We start from the raw sequence: 24,238 nt of genomic DNA, 5'->3' as shown, positions 1-24,238 counted from the left end.
CTGCTTAGTTGCTTAATTCTGCCTGACTCTGCGACCACATGGATTATAGCCTGCCAGGCACCTCTGTCCATGGGGGTAGACCCCGTGGACAATAATAAGCAAGAAGATTGAAGTGGATTGCCATTCCCTCCTCCAGGGGATCTTCCCAATGCAGGGATCAAACCCAGGTCTCCCGCACTGCAGGCGGATTCTTTATCATCTGAGCCACCAGGGAAGCCCTGATGAAGCAAGGAACACTGAGGTGCATGTATCTTTACAAAGTATGATTTTCTCTTGTATATATCCAGGGGATTGCAGCTTTTTTAAAGATACAGATAAAAAACTGCCCAGGAAAAGGCATATAGGGCAGAGTCAAAGGAAATGTGAGACATGGAACTTTGGTTTCATCTTCCCAGGGTGTCATGGGCAGCTCTGTGTTCCCAGCACCTATATGTCAAGCAGTGAGCACTTGCACAGGGGAGCTCACTCCAGGCTCCGTGTCCAGAGTTTTACTGGGGCTCCATCGCCAAGGAATGACTGAGGGTCCATACAGCGGAACTCAGGCTCAAACATCTCTAGAGGTGCAGCTGATACTGCATGACCAAAACCCCCATCCTGAATCACATCATTTTTGTGGCTCAAACTTTTTACTATAAATCATGCTGTTGACATCCCTGTCAGGCTGGCCCAAGACCCTCACAAAAACAAAAGCACTTTTCTCAGTATTAACCTTTGACACCATTAATCACGCTTTCTCAGAGGAAACAGCCTATGTGTTTAGAGAGGAGCTCCCAGGAAACAAGGGCAAAGTCCAGACTTCCCTTTGAATGAGGCAGAGCCCTTCACTACACAGCCGGGTGGCTGGTTTTCCTTGACCAGGCTCCCTCGTTGTAACTTCACAATAAGAAAATGTGAAGTGAGAAACATTTGTAAAGTATTTATCTTCTTCTGTCTCTCTCTGAATTTTTTTTTTTTCTTTTTTGCATTATCTCCATTAATTCTAATGCAACTCCATGAGGTAGACACAAGTTTGAATGGCATTATGGAAAGAAGTGAAATAAGGATTGCCTAAAGATTACTACCTCACGATTGCACTCATCTCACAGGGTAGTAAAGTAATTCTCAAAATTCTCCAAGCAAGGCTTCAGCAATATGTGAACTGTGAAATTCCAGATGTTCAAGCTTGTTTTGAAAATGCAGAGGGACCAGAGATCAAATTCCCAAAATCCACTGGATCTTTGAATAAACAAGAGAGTTCCAAGAAAATATATTTCTGCTTCATTGACTATGCCAAAGCCTTCGACTGTGTGGATCACAATAAACTGAGGAAAATTCTGAAAGAGATGGGAATAACAGTCCACCTGACCTGCCTCTTGAGAAACCTGTATGCAGGTAAGGAAGCAACAGTTAGAACTGGACAGGGAACAACAGACTGGTTCCAAATAAGAAAAGGAGTACGTCAAGGCTGTATATTGTCACCCTGCTTATTTATCTTAGATGCAGAGTACATCATGAGAAATGCTGGGCTAAAAGAAACACAAGTTGGAATCAAGATTGCCGGGAGAAAGATCAATAATCATAGATTTGCAGATGACACCACTCTTACGGCAGAAAGTGAAGAGAAACTAAAAAGTCTCTTGATGAAAGTGAAAGAGGAGAGTGAAAAAGTTGGCTTGAAGCTCAAGATTCAGAAAACTAAGATCATGGCATGTGGTGCCATCACCTCATGGAAAAGAGATGGGGAAACAGTGGAAACAGTGTCAGATTTTATTTTCTAGGGCTCCAGAATCACTGTGGATGGTGACTGCAGCCATGAAATTAAAAGACGCTTACTGCTTGGAAGGAAAGTTATGACCACCATAGATAGCATATTAAAAAGCAGAGACATTATTTTGCCAACAAAAGTCCATCTGGTCAAGGCAATGGTTTTTCCAGTGGTCATGTATGGATGTGAGAGCTGGACTGTGAAGAAAGCTGAGCAGTGAAAAATTGATGCTTTTGAACTGTGGTGTTGGAGATGACTCTTGAGAGTTCCTTGGACTACAAGGAGATCCAACCAGTCCATCCTAAAGGAGATCAGTGCTGGATGTTCATTGGAAGGACTGATGCTGAAGCTGAGACTCCAGTCCTTTGGCCACCTCATGTGAAGAGTTGACTCACTGAAAATGACCCTGATGCTGGGAGGGATTGGGGGCAGGAGGAGAAGGGGACAACAAGAGGATGAGATGGCTGGATGGCATCACCAACTTGATGTGCATGAATTTGAGTAAACTCCGGGAGTTGGTGATGGACAAGGAGGCCTGGCGTGCTGCGATTCATGGGATCGCAAAGGTTGGACATTACTGAGTGACTGAACTGAACTGAACTGACTGATAAATATTAATAGCAACATAGGGACACATACTACTAAAGTTATAGTGAATAGAGAAAGATATAGAATATAGTAGGAAGAAGGGAAAGTATGGGAAATCAGCAATGCTAGTAAAGTAAAGGGCAGTATTGCCTTGTGAGGAAGCAAGGTTCTCAAAGTTTCTTGTAATACCAAGAAGGAGCCAGATGTGAGGAATTAGCTTAATTTGTATACCAGAGACTACCAGAAAATTTAAGTTCCTAAAAATATTATGATGCTAAAACCCACAATTTAGACAGAGAATAGGGTAGGGTAGGGTATATAGACATTCAAAACTCATCATTGTTTAGTGCATCAGGCACTCAAGGAACACCCTCACTGAAGTCTTCCCTATTGCTCAACCTACAGGTACCCTCATGGAGAAAGAGATAGCTCTACCCCACAGGCAGTTGAACCCTACTTTTATGGCCTCCTGGCTTTCCTTAAGAAGCATTCGATGCAGCAGATTTCCTCCATCCCATCCCATCCGGCTGACTCCCCATGGTCAACAGGAGTCCTCACCCTGGGATCATTCTGCAATCCCCATGGCTCCAGCTCTCAGCTTCCGTGGACACCAGTGGACTTACAACCCTGTCCGAGGTATGAAAGGCAGCAGCATGGCTTGTCTCTGTGGTTCTCACTCCGTTCAGACGGTCACAGGTTAGTTCGTTCACTCCCCAAGCGCTTCAAATGACTCCCCAATTCCAGTGGACGGCCATGGACGTGGGGATCTCTCCCCTGCGCATCAGCTCCCTCACCCCCAGGTGCAGGCTGGTCCCACCTGCTCACTCCTTCTTTCCCCTTCCTCCTTGTCCCTTCTTTCCTTTCTCCTACTGAGTTTTGTGTGGATCCGGATATTCCACCTCAGTAGTCAGGGCATCCTGCCAGTATTCACCTGGTCTTCTGTGAGAACTGCTGTGTCTTTAGAAGTTCTGATGAAAAAAAAAAAAAGAAAGAAAGACGTTCTTGATGCATTGGTGGAGAGAGGTGTACCCACTTCCACCTACCCCTCTGTCATCTTGTCCACCCCCTTTTGTGGATGTATTAGAAACCAGTTTCCCTTTCTATTAAGTAACATTGTCATCAACACACATGTTTAACTTTTGCTTCTTGAGGAGAACACAGGTAAGTTCCATTCACTTCAGTGGAGTCAGTCATTCAGTCGTGTCCGAATCTTTGTGACCCCATGGAGTGCGCCACGCTAGGCTTCCCTGTACATCGCCGACACCCAGAGCTTACTCAAACTCATGTCCGTGAGTCGGTATGCCACTCGAAGATGTCCAGTCTCTCAGAGATTTTTTTTTTTTTTGAGATTTCTTATAATTGAGATCGTATTGTATTTTTCTTTGTCTGACTTAGTTTATGTAGTTTAATGCCCTCTAGTTTCATCCATGTTGCAATAATTGGAAGGATTTCTTTCTTTATCTAATGGCTAAATCATATTTACCTATATATGTCATATCACATTGTTTTAATCCATTCACCTGTTGAAAGATACTCAGGTTGTTCCTATACCAAGGCTACTGTGAATGATGCTGCAATGAACATGGGAATACAGATCTCTCTTTGAGACAATGATTTCATTTCCTTTGACTATATATCCAGAAGTGGGATAATGGATCACATAACAGTTCTCTTTAAATTTCTTGAGGAACCTCCACAGTATTTTACCCTGGGAGTTGCACCAATGTGCGTCCCTACCAACAGTTCATAAGCACTCCTTTTTCTCCACATCCTCAACAAGATTTGTCATTTCTTACATTTTTGGTACTAGCCATTCAAACATGGAAGAGGTGATATCTCTTGTGCTTTTGATCTGCATTCCGTTTGATTATTAGCAATGCTGAGCATCTTGTCATATACCTCTTGACCATCTATATGTCTTATTAATGGGAAAATGTCTATTCTTTAAAGTTGTAACATACAAATGTTTAGTATATTCCAATATACAAAACTCTGTTGCCTACTTATATATCAACAATGAACTATCAGAAAGTTGAAGAAAGAAAACAAGCCCAATTACTATTGCATCACAAAAAGATAAAACACTTCAAAATAAACTTAAGAAATGTGTTGAAAGATTTTATACAAAACTTTAAGATATTGATCTGGAGAAGGAAATGGCAACCCTCCCCAGTATTCTTGCCTAGAAAATCCCATGGACAGAGGAGCTTGGTGCAGGCTACTGTCCATGGGGTCGCAAAGAGTTGCGCATGACTGAGCAACTTCTGTTCCCTGATACATTGATAAGAGAAATTTAAAAAGAGCTAAAGATATGTAAAGTTAGGTTGTCTCTTCAATGTGTTTCTTGAGGTAGGATTTGTATTACTATAACCTTCCCTCTTAGAACTGCTCTTGTTGCATCCTATAGGTTTTAGATCATCATGTTTCCATTGTAATCTGTTTCTAGGAATGTTTAGATTTCCCTTATTTCTTCGGTAACCTGTTTACTATGTAGAAATGTGTTGCTGAACCTCCATGTGTTTGTGTTTTTTAAAGTTTTTTTTTTTTTTTCCTATAATCTATATCTAGTCCCCTAGTGTTGTGGTCAGAGAAAATGCTTGATATAACTTCAATTTCCTTAAATTTACTGAGGTTTGATTTATGACCCAAAATGAGGAAAATGTTTTATGTGCACTTGAGAAGAAAGTGTATTCTGCATTTGATGGAATGTACTGAAGATATCAGTTATGTCTATTTGCTCTAATATTTCCTTATAGGCTTATTTTCCTTATTAATTTTCTGTTTTGTTGATCTGCCCATTGGCATAGGTGCAGTGTTGACATGCCCTAATATTTGTGTGTTACTCTCAATTTCACCTTTTGTGTCAGTTAGTGTTTTCCTCATGTACTGAGGTGCTCCTATGTTGGCTACATAAATATTTAAAATTGTTTTGCCTTTTTCTTGGACTGATCCTTGATCAGTTGGTAGTGTCCTTCTTTCTCTCTTATAATAGTTCTTATTTTAAGATCTATTTTTTCTAATACGAGAATTGCCAATCCAGCTTTCTTTTGATTTCCATTTGCATGGAATATCTTTTTCCATCCTCTCACTTTCAGTCTGTATATGTCTCCAGGACTGAAGTCGGTCTCTTGTAGACAGCATATATATGAGTCTTGTTTTTGTATCCATTCATCCAGTCTGTGTCTTTTGGTAAGAATGGGAGAAGATAATAGCAAGTAAAACAGCTGATAAAGGATCACTTTCCAAAATACAAGCAGCTCAACAAGTCAGTCATCAAAAGCAAAGGCAAGAGCTGCAAAAATAAACTAGTGAGACCACATCAAACTCAGAACCTTCTGCATAGTAAAAGAAGCCATTAGTAAAATTAAATGGCAACCTATAGAATGAAAAAAAAATATTTGCAAATCAGATATTTGGTAAGGACTTCATATCAAGTTTATATAAGAGACTCATGCAACTCAATAGGAAAAAAATCAAACAACTCAAATTATTAAATGAGCAAAGGAAGAGTAAGTGTTTTGAAAAATCTGAAAATTAGATAGTAGATGGGAGACACTAAGTTTTTCCTTCCAGAACAAAAATCTACGTCTTCCTGGCAGTGCTTTCTTTATTTCCAATCACCTGTTTGGTGATTGAAGTTCACAGTATACATCCTTCACTCAATACCAATCACTGTACACTGAGCTATGTGTGCTAAGAATAGCCCTACTAACTATAAAAAACTAATCATTGCTTACTTAATCTGAGGCATCTAAAATCTAAGGTGATTTTCAGAATTTTCCACTCCATTGTTTTCTACATTCTATTTCAAAATTGAAACACCTAGTAAGGAGTGAGTGGGGGTAGGGGACCTCAATAATACATGGGTAGAAAGTCATTTAAAACTGGGAACATTACTGGATTACAATTTGGGGAACTGTATTTTTACTAATACTATTGTAATTTTGTTCCCTTTAATTCTCTGATATACTAGGTTGATATTTATTTAAAATAGTAATACAGCCACTATGGAGAATAGGGTAAAGATTCCTTAAAAAACTAGAAATATAACTGCCATATGACCGAGCAATCCCACTGCTGGGCATACACACCGAGGAAACCTGAATTGAAAGAGACACGTGTACTCCTAGTGGACCAGCGAACAGAAGCCTCCAGCATCAGGAACAGAAACCCTGAACAGAACTCATGAGTATGGGCTTCTGGGAACGGCCTCAGTTTCAAAGTTTGGGCGCTATACCGCCTAAAAGTGAACGCAGACAAGGATTATAGCTTGCTGTGACACTGAGTCACAGACAAAAGTGTTTGTTAGCTTACTTTTCTCATTCAACTATAAAGTTAATGAATAACTAACCAAGGATAATTGACACCATCAGTTTGCAGTCAGATCCTCTTTAGTCATAGAATGGACATCTGAACCTGTTATATGATCCCCAGTAACAGTTTTAATCATTAAATTTTTTGATGTTTAATTGAAGGCTAATTGCTTTACAATACTATACTGCTTTCGGCCAAACATCACCATGAGTCAGCCATGGGTTTACCTATGTGCCTCAGTCTTGAACCTCTTTCCCACCTTGCTTCCCATCCGACCCTTTGAAGCTGTTACAAAAAAATATGGATGGCTTGACAAATTTGTGTGTCATCCTTGGGCAGGGGCCATGATAGTCTTCTCAGTATTATTCCAATTTTTTAATATATATGCTGCCAAATAAACACACAAATAACACTTTAACAGAAAAAATAATCGTATGGTTAGTCATCTACCAACAAATAATCAATTACATTAAGAATTAGGGTATTCTGTTATATTTACTGCCATTTATAAGGTCCAAAGTTCCATGTAGGAATTAAGCATATATTTATTCATTACACATGTATATATGCACAGAAATATATGCACACAAATATACCTATGTTATACAAGCTATTATTCTCCTTGCCTATCACAATAAGATCTTTAGCTGATGAGAGAGACAGTCCCAAATTTCTCCAACTTGTATGTCTTCTTTTTGAGAACAACTGCTTTGATTTTCATCACCTAATTTTAAATAACCATTTTATTCTTAGATAATATGCCCATTTAAAGTAACTAAGAGCAGAGAAAACCTAGTAAATGCTGATATCTTATCCTTCATTAAATTACCACTCTTCTAATAAATTGGAAAAAGAATCATCTTCAGATCTCATTCACCAGGATAAAATCTATATTTTATCACTTCTCTTGTCCAGACTCAATTTTTGTTTACTTCAGTCTTAAATTCTGCTTACTTACAAAGGACGGACAGGAAAATTAACATTAAAATCACGCTTGCAAGAGTCTATGATTTTATGCTTCCATTGGCCAAAGGTAGGGCCAGGAATCATTTCTGAAATATTACAACACATCAAGGAAGCATGAAGGTCTAGTTCTCCTATCAAAGAGGAGATGTTTGGAGATGGTTCGAAAACTCAGCCACATGGTTGTCAGGATGTGCTCCCAACTGGAGAGATGGATTTTCTCCCTGAAACGTCACAGTCAGGAAAGGCCAGGTGTGTCCGCAGAGCCAGTGATGGGGACCTGGGTGCTGAGAGGTAAGATTCTTCGATGACCATCTGGAGATTTACCTGCCATTGTCTCGAAGAAACAAACGTAATGAGAAGATTAAGGATGCATAAAAGTAGAAGAGCTGTCAAGTTCCCTAGAAGAACGTCTAGCCCGGAGAACCAGGCCCCCACACTGATAATTGTCAAAGATGTTAATAGTAAGTGTTTTATAGACAGAGCAGAACAAGTGGATAAAACCAGTGTTCTAGGGTCACTGCTGTTTTGCAGTCAAAGACAAAATTTTTTTTGCATTAAGCTGAGTCATCACAGCTCCTGATGTGGTCCTGGATACACACATGCAGACTGAGAGCCCACAGGCTTGTGTGATGTGACATCAGGAAGTGAACAGATGACTGCATTGGTGCCCAGTCACCTCCATCTGCTAATAATGGGACCAGGGAAAATTATTCATCCTCTCCAAGGCATTGCATCTTCATTAACATAACTTGATGATCATAGTGAAGATGAAGGCTATCTCACAGGGTTACTGTGAAAGGCAAATTTTAAGATGTGTTAAAGTGTTTGGGAAAGTATCAAAGACATGCATGGGGTTACGAAGGTGAGTTAGCAGATCCAAGGTACAGTATCCTTTTTCTCTTAGTATTCTCTCTGTACTCAATAGTAGCGATCAGTCAGTCATGTGTTTACTCTTACCCCAGCGTGATGGTAAACCACACAGATCAACTGTACACTTCTTGCCATTTTCAGTGTCTAAATTCAAGCATTAGTCATTGTAGAGTGAAAAAATTAGAAACCCCTAGAGGGCCTCTCTGGTCAGAGTCTACAGAGTCCCAACATTAAACTGTCTTTTTTTTTTTTTAATGTTTATCAATATTTATTGACATCTTGAGTAGCAAACAAAGCAGTCATGCAAAATTTTGACACTTAATTACAAATGGTTACACAAACAGTGATACTTCCTGATGTGTCACAGTAAGAAGTACAGGTCATCATCTGAATAGTATTCTCTCTATTAATGTTGGAATGATGCTTCCCTGGGGTCTCAGAGAGTAAAGACTGCCCACAATGCAGCAAACCTGGGTTCGTTTAAACTGTCTTAAAATAATGGCCTAAATACTCTGGCTCAGATTAAGTTCCAAACGTTTGCAGACCACAGAAGTACTTCTGGGACAATACAAAAATGCAGGGAGTAACCTACTTCTCCAACTATCTATCTGTGCAGATATCATCATCCATCTAAATTCACACAGAAGACGCTCCTTCTTCCCCAGGCCAGCTACTACAGCACCAACTCCTGCTCAGAGCAACAGGGAAAGAGAAGGCTTCCCTCCACAGGATGGATTTGATAACCTCAGGTGACTAGATCATCTCAGAATGGCTCATGTTTTTATTTAAGGAGGGTCCTGCCTGCTCCTGCTGCTGGTCATGTCAAATCTGCTCCTGTGCCAAGGCAATGTATGCCTGCCTGGGGTCCTGACGTGTTTGGCATCCCCTTGAAATTCCTTAGAAAAGTGTTTAGCCGTGCCTCCAGGCTGTCCCATGACATGCATAACCTTTCCACAATAATGTTCAATGAGTTTGAACTACTGTGGTGGTGGTGGTTTAGTTGCTAAGTCGGTTCCGACTCCTGGGACCCCATGGACTGTAGCCCGCCAGGCTCCCAAAAGTTACCTTCGTGTAAGTGACTGGGCCATGCTATCCTTTAAACAAGAGGGCTGCATCAGCCAAAGTTCAAATAACACACTCTCTAGGTTAAAGACGCCGTCAGCTCATAAGATGTGGAAATCGAAGAAAGGACCAGTTCTGTGAAATCTGAAAGATTCCTAAGAAGTGCAATAACTTTTTCAATTTCCTTTCATTCATTTTCTTTTTTAAATTTCCAAAATAAATGATTTTGTGTTTTTCAGCTAGGAATGCCTAAAAGAATACAATAGACTCAGTGGAATAAACACCAGAAATTTATTTCCTCACAGCTCTGGGGGCTAGAAGTCCCAGATCAGGCACCAGCAAGGTGAGGTTCTGGTAAGAACTCTTTCTTCCCAGGATGGCTTCTCCGTGCGTCCTTACACAGGGTGGGGGGTGGGGAAGACAGACAGAGGAAAGGACACACAGACACAGAGACAGAAGAGAAAATTCTCTGGTGTTTCGCTTCATGGAGACACTAAACCTATTGGATGAGTGTTGCACCCTAAGAGCTCATTTAACCTTAATGGGCTTTGCTGGTGGCTCAGATGGTAAAGAATCTGCCTGCAATGGGAGAGACCTGGGTTCTATCCCTGGGTCTGGAAGATTCCCTGGAGAAGGGAACGGCAAGCCCCTCCAGTATTCTTGCCTGAGAAATCCCATGGACAGAGGAGTCTGGAGGGCTATAGACCATGGCGTGCCAAAAAGTCGGAACCCTTTTCAAAACACAGTACTTTGGCAGTTCGGGCTCTAACACATGAATTTAAAGAACACACATTCAGTCTATAATACTACCTGACTAAAGCACTTTTAGGTGGGACTGGGGAAAAGGAAGCATGTTGATTTTCTGGTCCTTCAGTGTGTCTCTGGGTTTTTTCTCCAGGCTCAGAGTAAATAGCCAATAAATGAGAACTGCTCTGCAGTGAACTGGGTGGATGGAACATGTTAAACAAAGCTGAATCCCGGTCACAAAAACGAATACTGGTAGTTTTTTTAATGCTACAAATTATTGTTTTAAGATTTGCAGTGAATAGGTTTAGAGTTATAGTCGAAGGGGAGTTTACAATTGGAAACAACTATTCTCTTTCTGATGAAGGTATTTGAAAGTTGTATGTTAATTCTTTTAGGCTCATCAAGGAGCACACAGTAAAGCAGATAGATAATAAAAGGCAGTGCTAAAGGTTTCTATTAAATTCTCGAAGTTCTTTTTACTCACTAGTTTTTGTTTCATCCTCCTTTTTTTTTTCTCATTAAACTTTTTTTAATGGGTCTCAAATTCTGTGACAGATTTTTGGTCAAGTTGTTTTCATTAAAAAGTACTGATTTTAAAAACTAATAACTTAAACTCCCACACACAAAACATATGGTCCACAAAAACATTCTCCTTTCCTTCTGAAGGTTTTACAATGCATTGTTATCATTAACCAGTCTTTTACTATCAAACTTAAATGTCCAATTGAGACAAACAGTTCTGAGACCGTTCTTCCACCACTGATTAAGACTGGGGTGGCAGGTGTTGGGGATAATATTCATTTAGCCTTCTGAGCTTTCTGGGCAGACTTGGTGACCTTGCCAGCTCCAGCTGCCTTCTTTTCCACTGCCTTGATGACACCCACAGCGACTGTCTGTCTCATGTCACGCACAGCAAAATGGCCCAGGGGAGGATAATCAGAGAAGCTCTTGACGCACATGGGCTTGCCAGGAACCATATCAACAATGGCAGCGTCACCAGATTTCAAGAATTTAGGGCCATCTTCCAGCTTTTTCCCAGAACTACGATCAATCTTCTCCTTCAGCTCAGCAAACTTGCAAGCGATGTGAGCTGTGTGACAATCCAGCACAGGTGCATATCCAGCACTGATGTGGCCTGGATGGTTCAAAATAATCACCTGAGCTGTGAAGCCAGCAGCTTCCATGGGTGGATCATTTTTGCTGTCACCAGCCACATTGCCACGACGGACATCTTTGACAGACACGTTCTTGACATTGAAGCCCACATTGTCCCCAGGAAGGGCTTCACTCAATGCTTCATGGTGCATTTCTACAGACTTCACTTCAGTTGTTACATTGACTGGAGCAAAGGTGACCACCATGCCAGGTTTGAGAACACCAGTCTCCACACGACCCACAGGGACAGTACCAATACCACCAATTTTGTAGACATCCTGGAGAGGCAAACGCAAGGGTTTGTCAGTTGGGCGAGTTGGTGGCAGGATGCAACCCAGAGCTTTAAGCAGGGTGGTTCCACTGGCGTTGCCGTCCTTACGGGTGACTTTCCATCCCTTGAACCATGGCATGTTAGCACTTGGCTCCAGCATGTTGTCACCATTCCAGCCAGAAATTGGCACAAATGCTACTGTGTCGGGGTTGTAGCCAATTTTCTTAATGTAGGTGCTGACTTCCTTAACAATTTCCTCGTATCTCTTCTGGCTGTAGGGTGGCTCAGTGGAATCCATTTTGTTAACTCCAACAATTAGTTGTTTCACACCCAGAGTGTAAGCCAGAAGGGCATGCTCACGGGTCTGCGCATTCTTGGAGATACCGGCTTCAAAGTCACCAACACCAGCAGCAACAATCAGTACAGCATAGTCAGCCTGGGATGTGCCTGTAATCATGTTTTTGATGAAGTCTCTGTGTCCTGGGGCATCAATGATGGTAACATAGTACTTGCTGGTCTCAAATTTCCACAGGGAGATATCAATGGTGATACCACGCTCACGTTCAGCTTTCAGTTTGTCCAAACCCAGGCATATTTGAAGGAGCCCTTTCCCATCTCGGCAGCCTCCTTCTCGAACTTCTCAATTGTTCTCTTGTCGATCCCGCCACATTTGTAGATCAGATGGCCAGTCGTGGTAGACTTCCCTGAATCTACGTGCCCAATGACAACGATGTTGATGTGGGTCTTCTCTTTTCCCATTTTGGCTTAGGTTTAACGGTGTTTTTCACGACACCTGTGTCCTGGCGGCAAACCCGTTGCGAAAAAGCTCATCCTCCTTTTTTGACTGTCCATTTTTTTCCATCTCTTCCAAGTCATCTCTTCAAATGTTCATAATTTCCGCTAGACTAGTTTTTGTCTATCAAAATGTTAGGTAGATTTTTCTATTCATTATTCTCAGTTCATTCCTTAGTATTTCCTATAACTTTATGCCATGTTTTTCTGCAGTCCCATTTTGTCACTATAAACAACATTGTATTCTGTACCTGGGATGAACACTAAGCTTTTTGGTGAGCGGGTTCAGAGATAAGTCAGAGTCATTACTATATTACTCCTTATAAGGGAATATATTGGTTCTAACCCACAGTAAACAAGAGATTAAATGGTTAAATATAGGTGCATGCATGCATTCTAAGTCACATCAGTTGTGTCCAACGCTTTGCAACCGTACTGACTGTAGCCCAACAGACTCCTCTGTCCATAGGATTCGCCAGGCGAGAGTCCAGGAGTGTGCTGCTGTACCCTCTTGCAAGGGATGCTCCTCACCAAGGGATCAAACCTGAGTCTTCTTATATCTCCTGCATTGGCAGGAATGTTCTTTACCACTACCGTCATGTGGGAAGCACCAACTATTGGTAAAAAGTACTATATTTGGTTCAAATATTTAAAAAAAAAAAGATAATGATAAAATAGAGATGGGAAAAGTTGGAACTTAGAAAAGTTAGATGTAAAATAATTTTTATAGAGAGAATATATAGAAAAAGTAGGAAAAGAATGACTTTCAAATTTTGTGATGCTCCCCTGTTAAAAAAATTACATATCTATCAAACATGTTAATGTTCTGGTAATGGGTTCATCTACTGAATGCCCAACAATCTTAACTAATTGCCTAATCATTTTCAGAATGAAAAGTATTCCCAGAGTAAACTGGAGTATATCAATGCCACCAATATCTGCCATACCAATTCCCTCCAAGCTCCTGAAGAAAGTGAAAAAGCCCAACAAATGAACGTGAGTCTTTCACCTGGGTTTTTCACTGGATCAGATGAGACAGTATGTAGCTTACCAAGCTCCAGATTTTTAGACATAATTAATGGTAACTGTACATGCAAATATGGTGGAAGAACTGTTAGCAGTTGAAGACAAATTATATTATGCAGTTGATGAAGAATGAATGAATATTGGGATGATCTGTAGTAGCAAAATAAACAACAGATCTATAAATTGTCCATGCAGACAAGTTTAGTTCAACCAATGCATTAGACACAGGATTGCAGCCTTTATACTGTACGAAAACAGGAAATGAATGGGAACGTCCATGTGTAAAATATAAGATTATGAATTTCATGAATATGTAAGAAACACACCACAGTTTTGAGTACCCCTGTTACTAGTGACTCGTACGTGGGAGTCCTATACTGCACCACTCGAGCCAGCGCGTCTGCCTTTCAAGGCTCTCCCGATTCTGCTTCTACTCTCTGACACCTCCTTCATTCATCATTCTCAATGACTCCTCTGTCACCTTATATTTTTAATTTGTAAGTCTCGCCCACAATGGCCTATATAACATTGCTTTGCTTCTCATGGCCACAACAATTGTCTCTGTTCTGAGCATAGCACAGTTTACATATCCAGCCTCAATCATTTATGGCAGCTCCAATATTTCAACATTATAATCTCCCTTTGTGAGTTCCTGCATTATCCTTTGTCCTAATATTATTTAAAATATTTTCACATCAACCCCCCCTTAAATACTATCTTCTCTCTCTACAATTTTCTTAATGATACCAGCAATCTTTTCCTCTGTTAAGCTCATTAATAATGAGGATGATCAAGTAAAGAAAAAGTTCAAAAAGGAGGAGGAGGAGGGATTTTTCAATAAGCTTGAATTTAAATGTTTTTGAGAGTTACTACATGTCCATACATTTTACTAAGCACTTTATGTGCATTACTATATTTCATCCTATTCCGTTCTCTATTCTTTACCACTAAAACAGTTCATGGCTGCAAAGAAATCAAGCATATTAGCTAGAGATCTTCAGCCCCCTGGCATTTTCATGCTCAATTCTGCTAGTATTAGTGAACTAGGGGGAAAACCCTCCATTGTGAATCCCACCGATGCTGTTACTAAAGACAACACTGTGCCATTTTCTGCCTGGACACATGTCAACAAGACAGACTCTTCTGATACCAGCATGGGGGCTGGTGTTGGGATCAACTGAGGAAAGAAAGCCTGTTTAGGAATGTCATGTCTTCTTCATTGTCTATTTGTTGTAATATCATAAAACAAATTACCAATCAAATATCAATACGAATGACTTATCTGATTCATTAATATGAAAGAATCACTGGATGACAATGATATGGGCACAGGCAGAATGCCTCTTTCCTGGGTCAGGTACTGCAGACACATACTGACTTGTCATAAAATACTTAAATTTCTCTCATGAAAATATACAAACATCAAAGAACTCACTGAGTGGGTGGTAGAATTTCAGAGGAAGAAAGAACATTCTTCATGTTATAAATTAGAACTCATCAGAAGAATTAGTTCCTAAAATAATCCAGAATTTTATTAATTCAGCAAAGTGTGAGCTAATAGCTTACATTTTATAATTTTGCAACTTTTACTACCTTCAAAATTCTACATACACATAGGAATAAGCAAAAGTCTTTTAGGTCAGCTGCTCTGAGCAAAGATCACATGTTACCAAAAACCACTGAATTATGATTATTTCAATGAGACTGTTTCTTACGTTTGCTTAGAATGAAGACCTTACTAGGTGGATACTCATGTTTCAGTACTTCTGGAATAGTCCTCTGTATTATCTAATCGTGGACCAGCAGATTAAGAATTTCATCTCAGATGCTATTCTATCAAATGCAAAAGAGTATATTAAAAAGTCAAACAAAGTTCAAACAATATTAGAGAAGCGATTCACTCAGGTGAGCATCCTGCCGAGGGCTTTCTTGCTTTGTACATGAATGAAAGAGGTGACCTCTGTAATGCATAAGGAGTTTTGAAGTCTTTCATTTTGTAAGAAAAAGATTCATGAATTCTATATGCTAGACTGCCACTACATATAGCAGGAGCCTAGTCATTCAGAGTGATAGATTCTACTGTAAGGAATCAGAATTTCACTGCAATTTTTGACATGTGCAGCCTTCCCTGCATTGCACACAATTCCACCAAAAGTTTGCCTCTTCCTGAGCACAGGTGGTTGAAATATTTTCAAGAGTAAGAGAACTAGAGAACAGAATTTCCAAGCTCAGCATTTTTCTCAAAGTATCCCAGGACATCTGCTATCGAAGTCCACTTGTCTTCTTTCTCTATTCTCCTCAAATCAAAGGATGAAAGTGGGAAGGAAGAAAAGAGAAAGTTAAAACTAAACTTGAGTTATGTTTCTACTTTTTAGATTCCTAATTGTTTTCTCATAGGCTGGCTCCAAAATCCATATGTAGAGAGTTTTATATTCGTATGTCTTCCCCAAATCTTAATTTGATAATTATAAGAGACAAAGATAAGCAAATACTAATAAAGTGCATAAGAAGTCATTATTTTTTGGGTATTCAGATGGTTCTTCCAGTCAGGCGGAAATTGTCTGAGGATCGCATGTACTGGTCAGGATTCCCAGCAATGGTGTCCAGCAAGGAAGATGTGCATCATTCTACATTTTATAAAGTGTTCAAGTGCTGGAGCAGGGATTCCTGTACAGTTGACATGTACATCAAGATCCTGGCGTGCTGAATCAGTGACAAGTGCTAAATCCACATCCATTCCATCCAGCTCTGAGATGGTCCTAAAGATCTATCCCATAGCAAGCTTCTTTGAAATTTACAGCTTTTTCATGCATGCTCTGTGAAATGGGTCTCCTCTTAAAAAAAATAAACACAGACTCAGCAGAGATGTCAAATCTAAGAGGGTAGTTTGTTAACATTTCTTATTTTCATTTAATTGAAAATCAAAAGAAATTCTACCCCTACAATTGAGAGAATGAAGTTCCTATTAAAATTTGTCACAAATAGCAGAAACTGGCATTACAAGAAGACCATTAAGAGATTACATAGAATCACAGAAAATTATTTTGAGTCAAGTTATTAGAATAAAAGTATTAGACAATTTTTCATGGTTCTGGTCATGCTACCAAGAAGATTGAATTCTCAGGATTCTTTATGAAAGCCAGCCACGAACTGTCAGCTAACTATCACAGTGTTACACCGGACAGGATCAGTGCTTCTAACCTTTGTACAAATAGCATCAGGTTTACTGAACTGTCTAAAGATTGTTAGGATGCTGTCTTAGCTCTTCTGGGTTGCTATAACAAAATATCACAGACTTATAACAATGGAAATGGATTTCCACAGTGTGGTCATGCAGGGTCCTTTCTGGTCACACACTTCTTCTTGTATCTTCAAACGGGGGGAAGGGCTTGGTAGCTCTGTGTGTCTCTTATACATAAAAGAACTCATCTCATTGAAGAGGCTCAATCCTTAAAACTCCATCACCTGACAAAGGGACCACCTATGGATACCATAACCATGGGAATCAGGATTTCATCATATAAAAATTCTGGGGGACACAAAGGTTGAGACCATAGCAAATAGAAATGTGAACTGGCTCCATCCTCCTCCACTGGCTGTCTTCACCCACACTCCACTGCATCCTCATTTTCTGCATCACCTTGCAATCATACCATACATTCTATCACTCTGTGTTTCACAAGGCCAGGTCAGTCAAGTGTCAACTCCATCTCATATTCAGCCTATTCAATGTTTCCCTCTCCCCTGCTGAGGCCCAGAGGACCTTCCAGGAAGCATTGATATGTCCATTTCTGCAAGGTTCCTTGTCTCTCCTTCTCTGGATCTTCATTCCTTGGGCCATGTTGGAACACGGTAGATGGTAACGAGATGGTAAAGTTCTGACATCACTGACTTACATGGTGCTCTTGTAGCCTTCTCTTGGGCCACACAGACTGGTCAAAATACCCCCTGACTGACAAACGCTTCTCTTGTGTGGGATCCTTGTGATTATCCCGGACATTCAGAAGTTGGGGATCCCCAACATCATAGTTTCCTTTTTAATCAGGGGAAATATTCTGGTACCCACAGCTCACCACCTGCAGTAGTCACCATAGCCTCTCTGTTTCCCTTGCAAGCACCATCTGGAGAAGATTCAGTAGCCCACAGTCAGCTGCCTACTAGCTGACCCACAGGAAACCCATGTATCATAAACACTCTGAACAATTGAATGGTAGAAATATTGGTGTGCATCTGTCCCCCGCCTCGGGATTCTGGACAATTGTCCAACTTGTCACATAGACACCAAGCATATCTGAAAGCTGGATTCAAATCACATTTATCTGAGAAATGAGACCATTCTCTCTTCCTTTTAGAGTAACTATCCTTGTCATTAATTATTTGGCCTTACAAACATGCCCTGGTAGGTCTCTGAATTATAAAATCCTCCAAATAGACTGAGTCTCAACTGACACTGGAGCAATGAGACTGGATTAGGGTTGTTCAGCTTGTTCCACAGCCTCCAGACAACCTGGAATGAGGGCCTTCTCTTGACTGTCTCTCTTAAGAAGTCAGTGATGTTGTTGGGCTGGTTGTGCAGCATCTTTAGGGCTCTGCCAGTAATTCCTAGAAAACAAAAATTGGGAAATCAAAAGATAGAAGGGAAATGGGGATAAATAAGAGAGAAGGAAGAGAAAGAAGGAAGGAAAAGCAGCAAAAGGAATTTGAGTCAAAGACTTGGGTAGTGAAGGAGAATAGATGTTAGAACACTTTATTTTTAAGGACCAAAATATATATGTTCTCTTTTTGATATTGTAAGAGCAAATGTCTCATATTCCCTTTATTTCCATTTTCTCTTCCCTCCTCTTTTTTCTGAAAATGTTCTTTATATTAAGAGTATTCTTTTGTTGTCACTAAAGGCTATAGTTCTAGAGATGAACAAAGCCTGGCAAGTCCTCAGGGCAGAATCCAGCCAAATTATCTTCTTTTAGGCAAAGACACCTTTCACCCACATACAGGAACACTGTCCAGCAAAACCAACCTCTTCCCTCATAGCCAGGGTTATTCTTGACTGAGTCCTGCTCCTCCCTTTACCTGGGATAACCCAATCCTTTCAGAACATGACAGAATACTCTACCACAAAGCAATCTATCGACTCTCCTTTGGCTCCTTCATGCATATAAAGTGTCAGCTTTCTTCTATTTTCGCTTTCTTCTTCCAAAATGTAAAACACCCTGAAAAAACCCTGCAAGCACTTTCTAAGTCATTTACTGCCCAAAACATCTAATTCTATTGTGTTACTTGCTTACTTTCTTTCCTTCAATATCTAGATATTTCCAGCAGGGAGGATGGTATCTCTTAGAGGGAAAATTTGTCAATAAAGGGTGAATGCAATTGGAGGAATCATATACTCATTAATAGACCACACACATCTTCATGTATTTGTCTATTATAAAATTTAGGAATTTACATCAAGAACAGAGGTGATGACATTTGGAATGCTCTACTTGCTTGACAGTGACATATAACGTGAATACTGTAGATTTCAGACAATATTGAACAGAGCCATAGATATTCTATAGAGTCAGTCAGGAATATCCAAAGAGGGGATATTTGGACAGGATTTAACAATCACTACCTTGCCATTCAGAAAGCATCGATTTTCCCCTCTTTTACAGATTTTCATGTAAGATTACATTTGAAGAAATGGCCCTGCTATATCAAGAATAGCAGCAGTGGTTACTGAAGGGAAACAAACAAATGAAGACCCTTTGAAGTTCACTGACCTTATAGATTAGTAAGTCACATATCATGGGTACACTGAGGACTTCAACCGAGGTTTGAAAAAGTCTCTATTTTCCAGAAGCAGGTCCTCAAGTTGTGGCGAAGGAGAGGGTGATATAAACAAATAAACTACTATATTACATGGTAAAGTGAAGAACATTAAGACATGATGCCAACACGGTGCTACAGTAGATTGAGGTAAAGCTAGGAGCCATCTGAGTATGTCATAGGAGCGACGCAAATGGGATGGCTTTATGATGGACTTTTGAAAGGTTGTTGGGATATTGATGTGGAAAAATAGGAAAACAGTATATCTGTCAATTCATTTAGGATCATCTTATGAAGTAAGGATCTCCGACATCCTAGTTCAAGGCAACTGAGATATTAATACATATAGCATTATAAGGTATCAGTGAATAATCAAGTCTGATGAAAACACAAGAAATGTTCATTTTTTACCATTCATGTTGTATCACTCCTGATTATGCTCCCATGATATACTGTATATATTATTGTAGGGTTAGAATAGAGAAATACTTATATGGATTTTTATGCATTTGGGAGAATCATATATGCCAATTTGGAGAGTTTGTCTTTATTCTACAAAACAACAGGAAACCAAGAACATTAGGTTCAAGAGAGAAGAATGTCCAGAATTAGAAAAGAGAAACTTTAATGTGGATTGAGTTGTTGTGGCTGTTGGTGCTGGTGGAGAATAAGAGAGAGACCAGAAAGAGCTGGGAATATTATCACACTAAAAATCAAAGAGGGCTCTGCCAAGTGAAAAGACACAAATGATGTGAGAGAAACAGGAAATGAAAAGGACCTTGACCACATGCAAGGAATGAGGCAGACATAAGAGCCAAGAAAGGCATCCAACTATATGAGACTAGTTGAGTCAATCAATGAAACGTCAGAGAGAAGGGTGGAGATAAATAAAGGTTTTATCCAAAAGCATCTGAGCTCTATTTTCCTGTATTTCATCAACTTAGTACCAGAAATCACCAAAAAACATTAAGGTTCTGCAGCAAATGATAGAAATAAGTACTCTACAGAGCCTCTGCTAGACCCTCTGGAATACCAGAAGCAAAGCACGACTACTGTGATAACAAGCAGTAAGTCTCTAGTCACTTTCAACACCTAAGTAAGACATATATTGTAAAGAATAGAGGATGAATGGAAATAAAATGGAATCATCCCTTACAAATTTAAGAGCCAGCCTAAAGAAAACCTAAAACCTAAAAAAAATAGAAGTAATGGTCTCCTTAGTCATGTGTCTACTTTCTCCAAGAGTTCCTCATTCCTTTTGCTGAATCCTCCCTTGTTTACTAACCCTTCATTGCCTTACTCTCAGCAGACGGTCAGCTAATCACTAAAACAATAAATAGTTAAACAGTGTTCACTCCTGAAATATATTTGTATTGATGGACTCTTCAAACTGAAAAGCTTTCTAATCGTCTGAAAGTAAAACTCTAATACTGGAAGGATTCCTCCCCAGCCTCTTTCCAAAATGCCCAGTGGGCAGGAACTGTGAGTGTAGCTACTTAGACATCTTCTGCCATAATTATAACCTGTTTGGATTGAATACAGGAAATGGATGAAGCACTGAAAGATGTCAAGAAAAAAATGCATGGACAAGTGGAAAAGAGAGCAGAAGCCTTAAACAATGATCAATGCCTGCACACCACACCTTGTGTGATGGGAGCCAGGTGGGCCTAATCAGGGATGGATTTTTCAAGAAAGCTCTATATGAGTTGGCACTGAAAAGTTTGTTTCAACTCAACTGTTTCAACCTGATTCTTTGATTCTAAGACTCAAACCCACTTGTGTCATTTAACTGCACTAAGTCAAAACGGGAATATACTTATTGGCTATTTGAAACTGCCAAGGTAGGAGAAACCCAAGTAAGACGGTAGGTGTTGCGGGAAGGATTCAAAGGGCAGACACACCGAATAATCACAGAAATCACATAATCACAGAAAACTAGCCAATCTGACCACATGGACCACAGTCTTGTCCAACTCAATGAAACCTAGCCCTGCCGTGTGGGGCCACCCAAGACAGATGCATCATGGTGGAGAGGTCTGACAGAATGTGGTCCACTGGAGAAGGGAGTGGAAGACTACTTCATTTTTCTTGCCTTGAGAACCCCATGAACCGTATGAGAAGGCAAAATGATAGGATACTGAAAGAGGAACTCCCCAGGTTGGCAGGTGCCGAATATGCTACTTTAGATCAGTGGAGAAATAACTCCAGAAAGAATGAAGGGATGGAGCCAAAGCAAAACAATACCCAGTTGTGGATTTGACTGGTGATAGAAGCAAGGTCCGATGCTGTAAAGACCAATATTGTGTAAGAATCTGGAATGTAAGGTCCCTGAATCAAGGCAAATTGGAAGTGGTCAAATAGGAAATGGTAAAGATGAATGTTGACATTCTAGGAATCAGTGAACTAAAATGGACTGGAATGGGTGAATTGAACTGAGATGACCATTATATCTACTACTGTGTGCAGGAATCCCTTAGAAGAAATGGAGTAGCCATCATGGTCAACAAAAGAATCCGTTCAGTAATTGGATGCAATCCCAAAAATGACAGTATGATCTTGGTTTGTTTCCAAGGCAGCCATTCATTATCACAGTAATCCAAGCCTATGCCCCAACCAGTAATGCTGAAGAAGCTGAAGTTGAAATGTGGAATGTTCTGAGAGAATAGCATTGAAACAAGTATACAATCAAGGGTGAAACAGATCACCAGCCCAGGTTGGATGCATGAGGCAAGTGCTCAGGGCTGGTGCATGGGGTAGACGCAGAGGGATGGCATGGAGAGGGAGGCGGGAGGGGGGATCGGGATGGGGAACACATGCAAATCCATGGCTAATTCATGTCAATGTATGGCAAAAGCCACTACAATATTGTAAAGTAATTAGCCTCCAACTAATAAAAATAAATTAGAAATAAGAAGAAAGGTTCTATGAAGACCTGCAAGACCTTCTAGAACTAACACCCAAAAAAGATGTCCTTTTCATTCTAGGGGACTGGAATGCAAAAGTAGGAAGTCAAGAAACACCTGGAATAACAGACAAATATGGCCTTGGAGTATGGAATGAAGCATGGCAAAGGTTAATAGAGTTTTGCCCAGAAAACTCACTCGTCATAGCAAACACACTCTTCCAACAACACAAGGGAGGACTCTACACATGGACATCACCAGATGGTCAACACCGAAAACAGATTGATTGCATTCTTTGCAGCCAAAGATGGAGAAGCTCTATACAATCAGCAAAACCAAGACCAGGAGCTGACTGTGGCTCAGATCATGAAGTCCTTATGGCAAAATTCAGACTTAAATTGAAGAAAGTAGGGAAAACCACTAGACCATTCAGGTATGACCTAAATCAAATCCCTTATGACTATATAGTGGAAGTGAGAAATAGATTTCAGGGACTAGATCTGATAGACAGAGTGCCTGATGAACTATGGAAGGAGGTTTGTGACATTGTATAGGAGACAGAGATCAAGACCATCCCCATGTAAATCCATGGCTGATTCATGTCAATGTATGGCAAAAGCCACTACAATATTGTAAAGTAATTAGCCTCCAACTAACAAAAATAAATGAAAAAGAAAAAAAAAAGCAATGCAAAAAAGCAAAATGGCTTTCTGAGGAGGCCTTACAAATAGCTGTGAAAAGAAGAGAAGGGAAAAGCAAAGGAGAAAAAGCAAAGATATTCCCATTTGAATGCAGAGTTCCAAAGAATAGCCAGGAGAGATAAGAAAGCTTTCCTCAGCGATCAATGCAAGGAAATAGAGGAAAACAACAGAATGGGAAATACTAGAGATCTCTTCAAGAAAATTAGAGATACCAAGGGAACATTTCATGCAAAGACATTTTCAATGAAGGACAGAAATTTTATGGACCTAACAGAAGTAAAAGATATTTAGAAGTGGTGGGAAGAATATACAGGAGAACTGTACAAAAAATATCTTCATGACCCAGATAATCATGACGGTGTGATCACTCACCTAGAGCCAGACATCCTGGAATATGAAGTCAAGTGGGTCTTAGAAAGCATCACTAGGAACAAAGTTAGTGGAGCTGATGGAATTGCAGTTGGGCTATTTCAAATCCTGAAAGATGATGCTGTGAAAGTGCTGCACTCAGTATGCCAGCAAATTTGGAAAACTCAACAGTGGCCACAGGACTGGAAGAGGTCAGTTTTCACTCCAATCCCAAAGAAAGACAATGCCAAAGTATGCTCAAACTATCACACATTTGCACTCATCTCACAGGCTAGTAAAGTAATCCTCAAAATTTTCCAAGCCAGGCTTTAGCAATATGTGAATCCTGAACTTCCAGATGTTCAAGCTGGTTTTAGAAAAGGCAGAGGAACCAGAGATCAATTTGCCAACATCTGTAGGATCATCGAAAAAGCACGAGAATTCCAGAAACATCTATTTCTGCTTTATTGACTATGCCAAAGCCTTTGTGTGGATCACAATAAACTGTGGAAAATTCTGAGAGAGATGGCCATACCAGACCACCTGACCTGTCTCTTGAGAAACCTATATGCAGGTCAGGAAGCAACAGTTAGAACTGGACATGGACCAACAGACTGATTCCAAATAGGAAAAGGAATACATCAAGGCTGTATATTGTAACCCTGCTTATTTAACTTTTATGCAGAGTACATCATGAGAAACGCTGGGCTGGAAGAAGCACAAACCATAGCATTGACCCGATGGAATTGTATTTATATATATAAACATATATGTACACACACCTATGTAAGGAAAAGTTTTGAAAAGGAATATAATTCTAATTTGGATGAAGAAAACAAATCAACTATTTTTTTTAATGTGCATTTTAGCTCTCATGTTGGATCTAAAACATTACTTTCAAATGTAGTTTATGTTTATGCTGATAAAAGAAACAAACATGTCT

General features: G+C 40.0%; 1 non-coding gene and 2 pseudogenes across 1 annotated transcript; 1 reads left to right on the top strand and 2 right to left on the bottom strand.

Annotated features, from left to right (window-relative positions):
• The first annotated feature begins 2,913 nt into the window (after positions 1–2,913).
• LOC133059177 (chorionic somatomammotropin hormone 2-like) lies at positions 2,914–16,242 on the top strand (annotated as a pseudogene).
• Positions 6,941–7,042, bottom strand: LOC133060020 (U6 spliceosomal RNA). Its single transcript, XR_009693689.1, has one exon. It is a non-coding gene; the product is annotated as a U6 spliceosomal RNA (small nuclear RNA).
• LOC133059873 (elongation factor 1-alpha 1-like) lies at positions 10,988–12,525 on the bottom strand (annotated as a pseudogene).
• Positions 16,243–24,238: the final 7,996 nt, after the last annotated feature.

This window comes from Dama dama, chromosome 7, assembly GCF_033118175.1.
Source record: "Dama dama isolate Ldn47 chromosome 7, ASM3311817v1, whole genome shotgun sequence".
NCBI lineage: Eukaryota > Metazoa > Chordata > Mammalia > Artiodactyla > Cervidae > Dama > Dama dama.
Note: the sequence above shows the minus strand (reverse complement) of the source record. Positions and strands in the feature narration are given on the sequence as shown.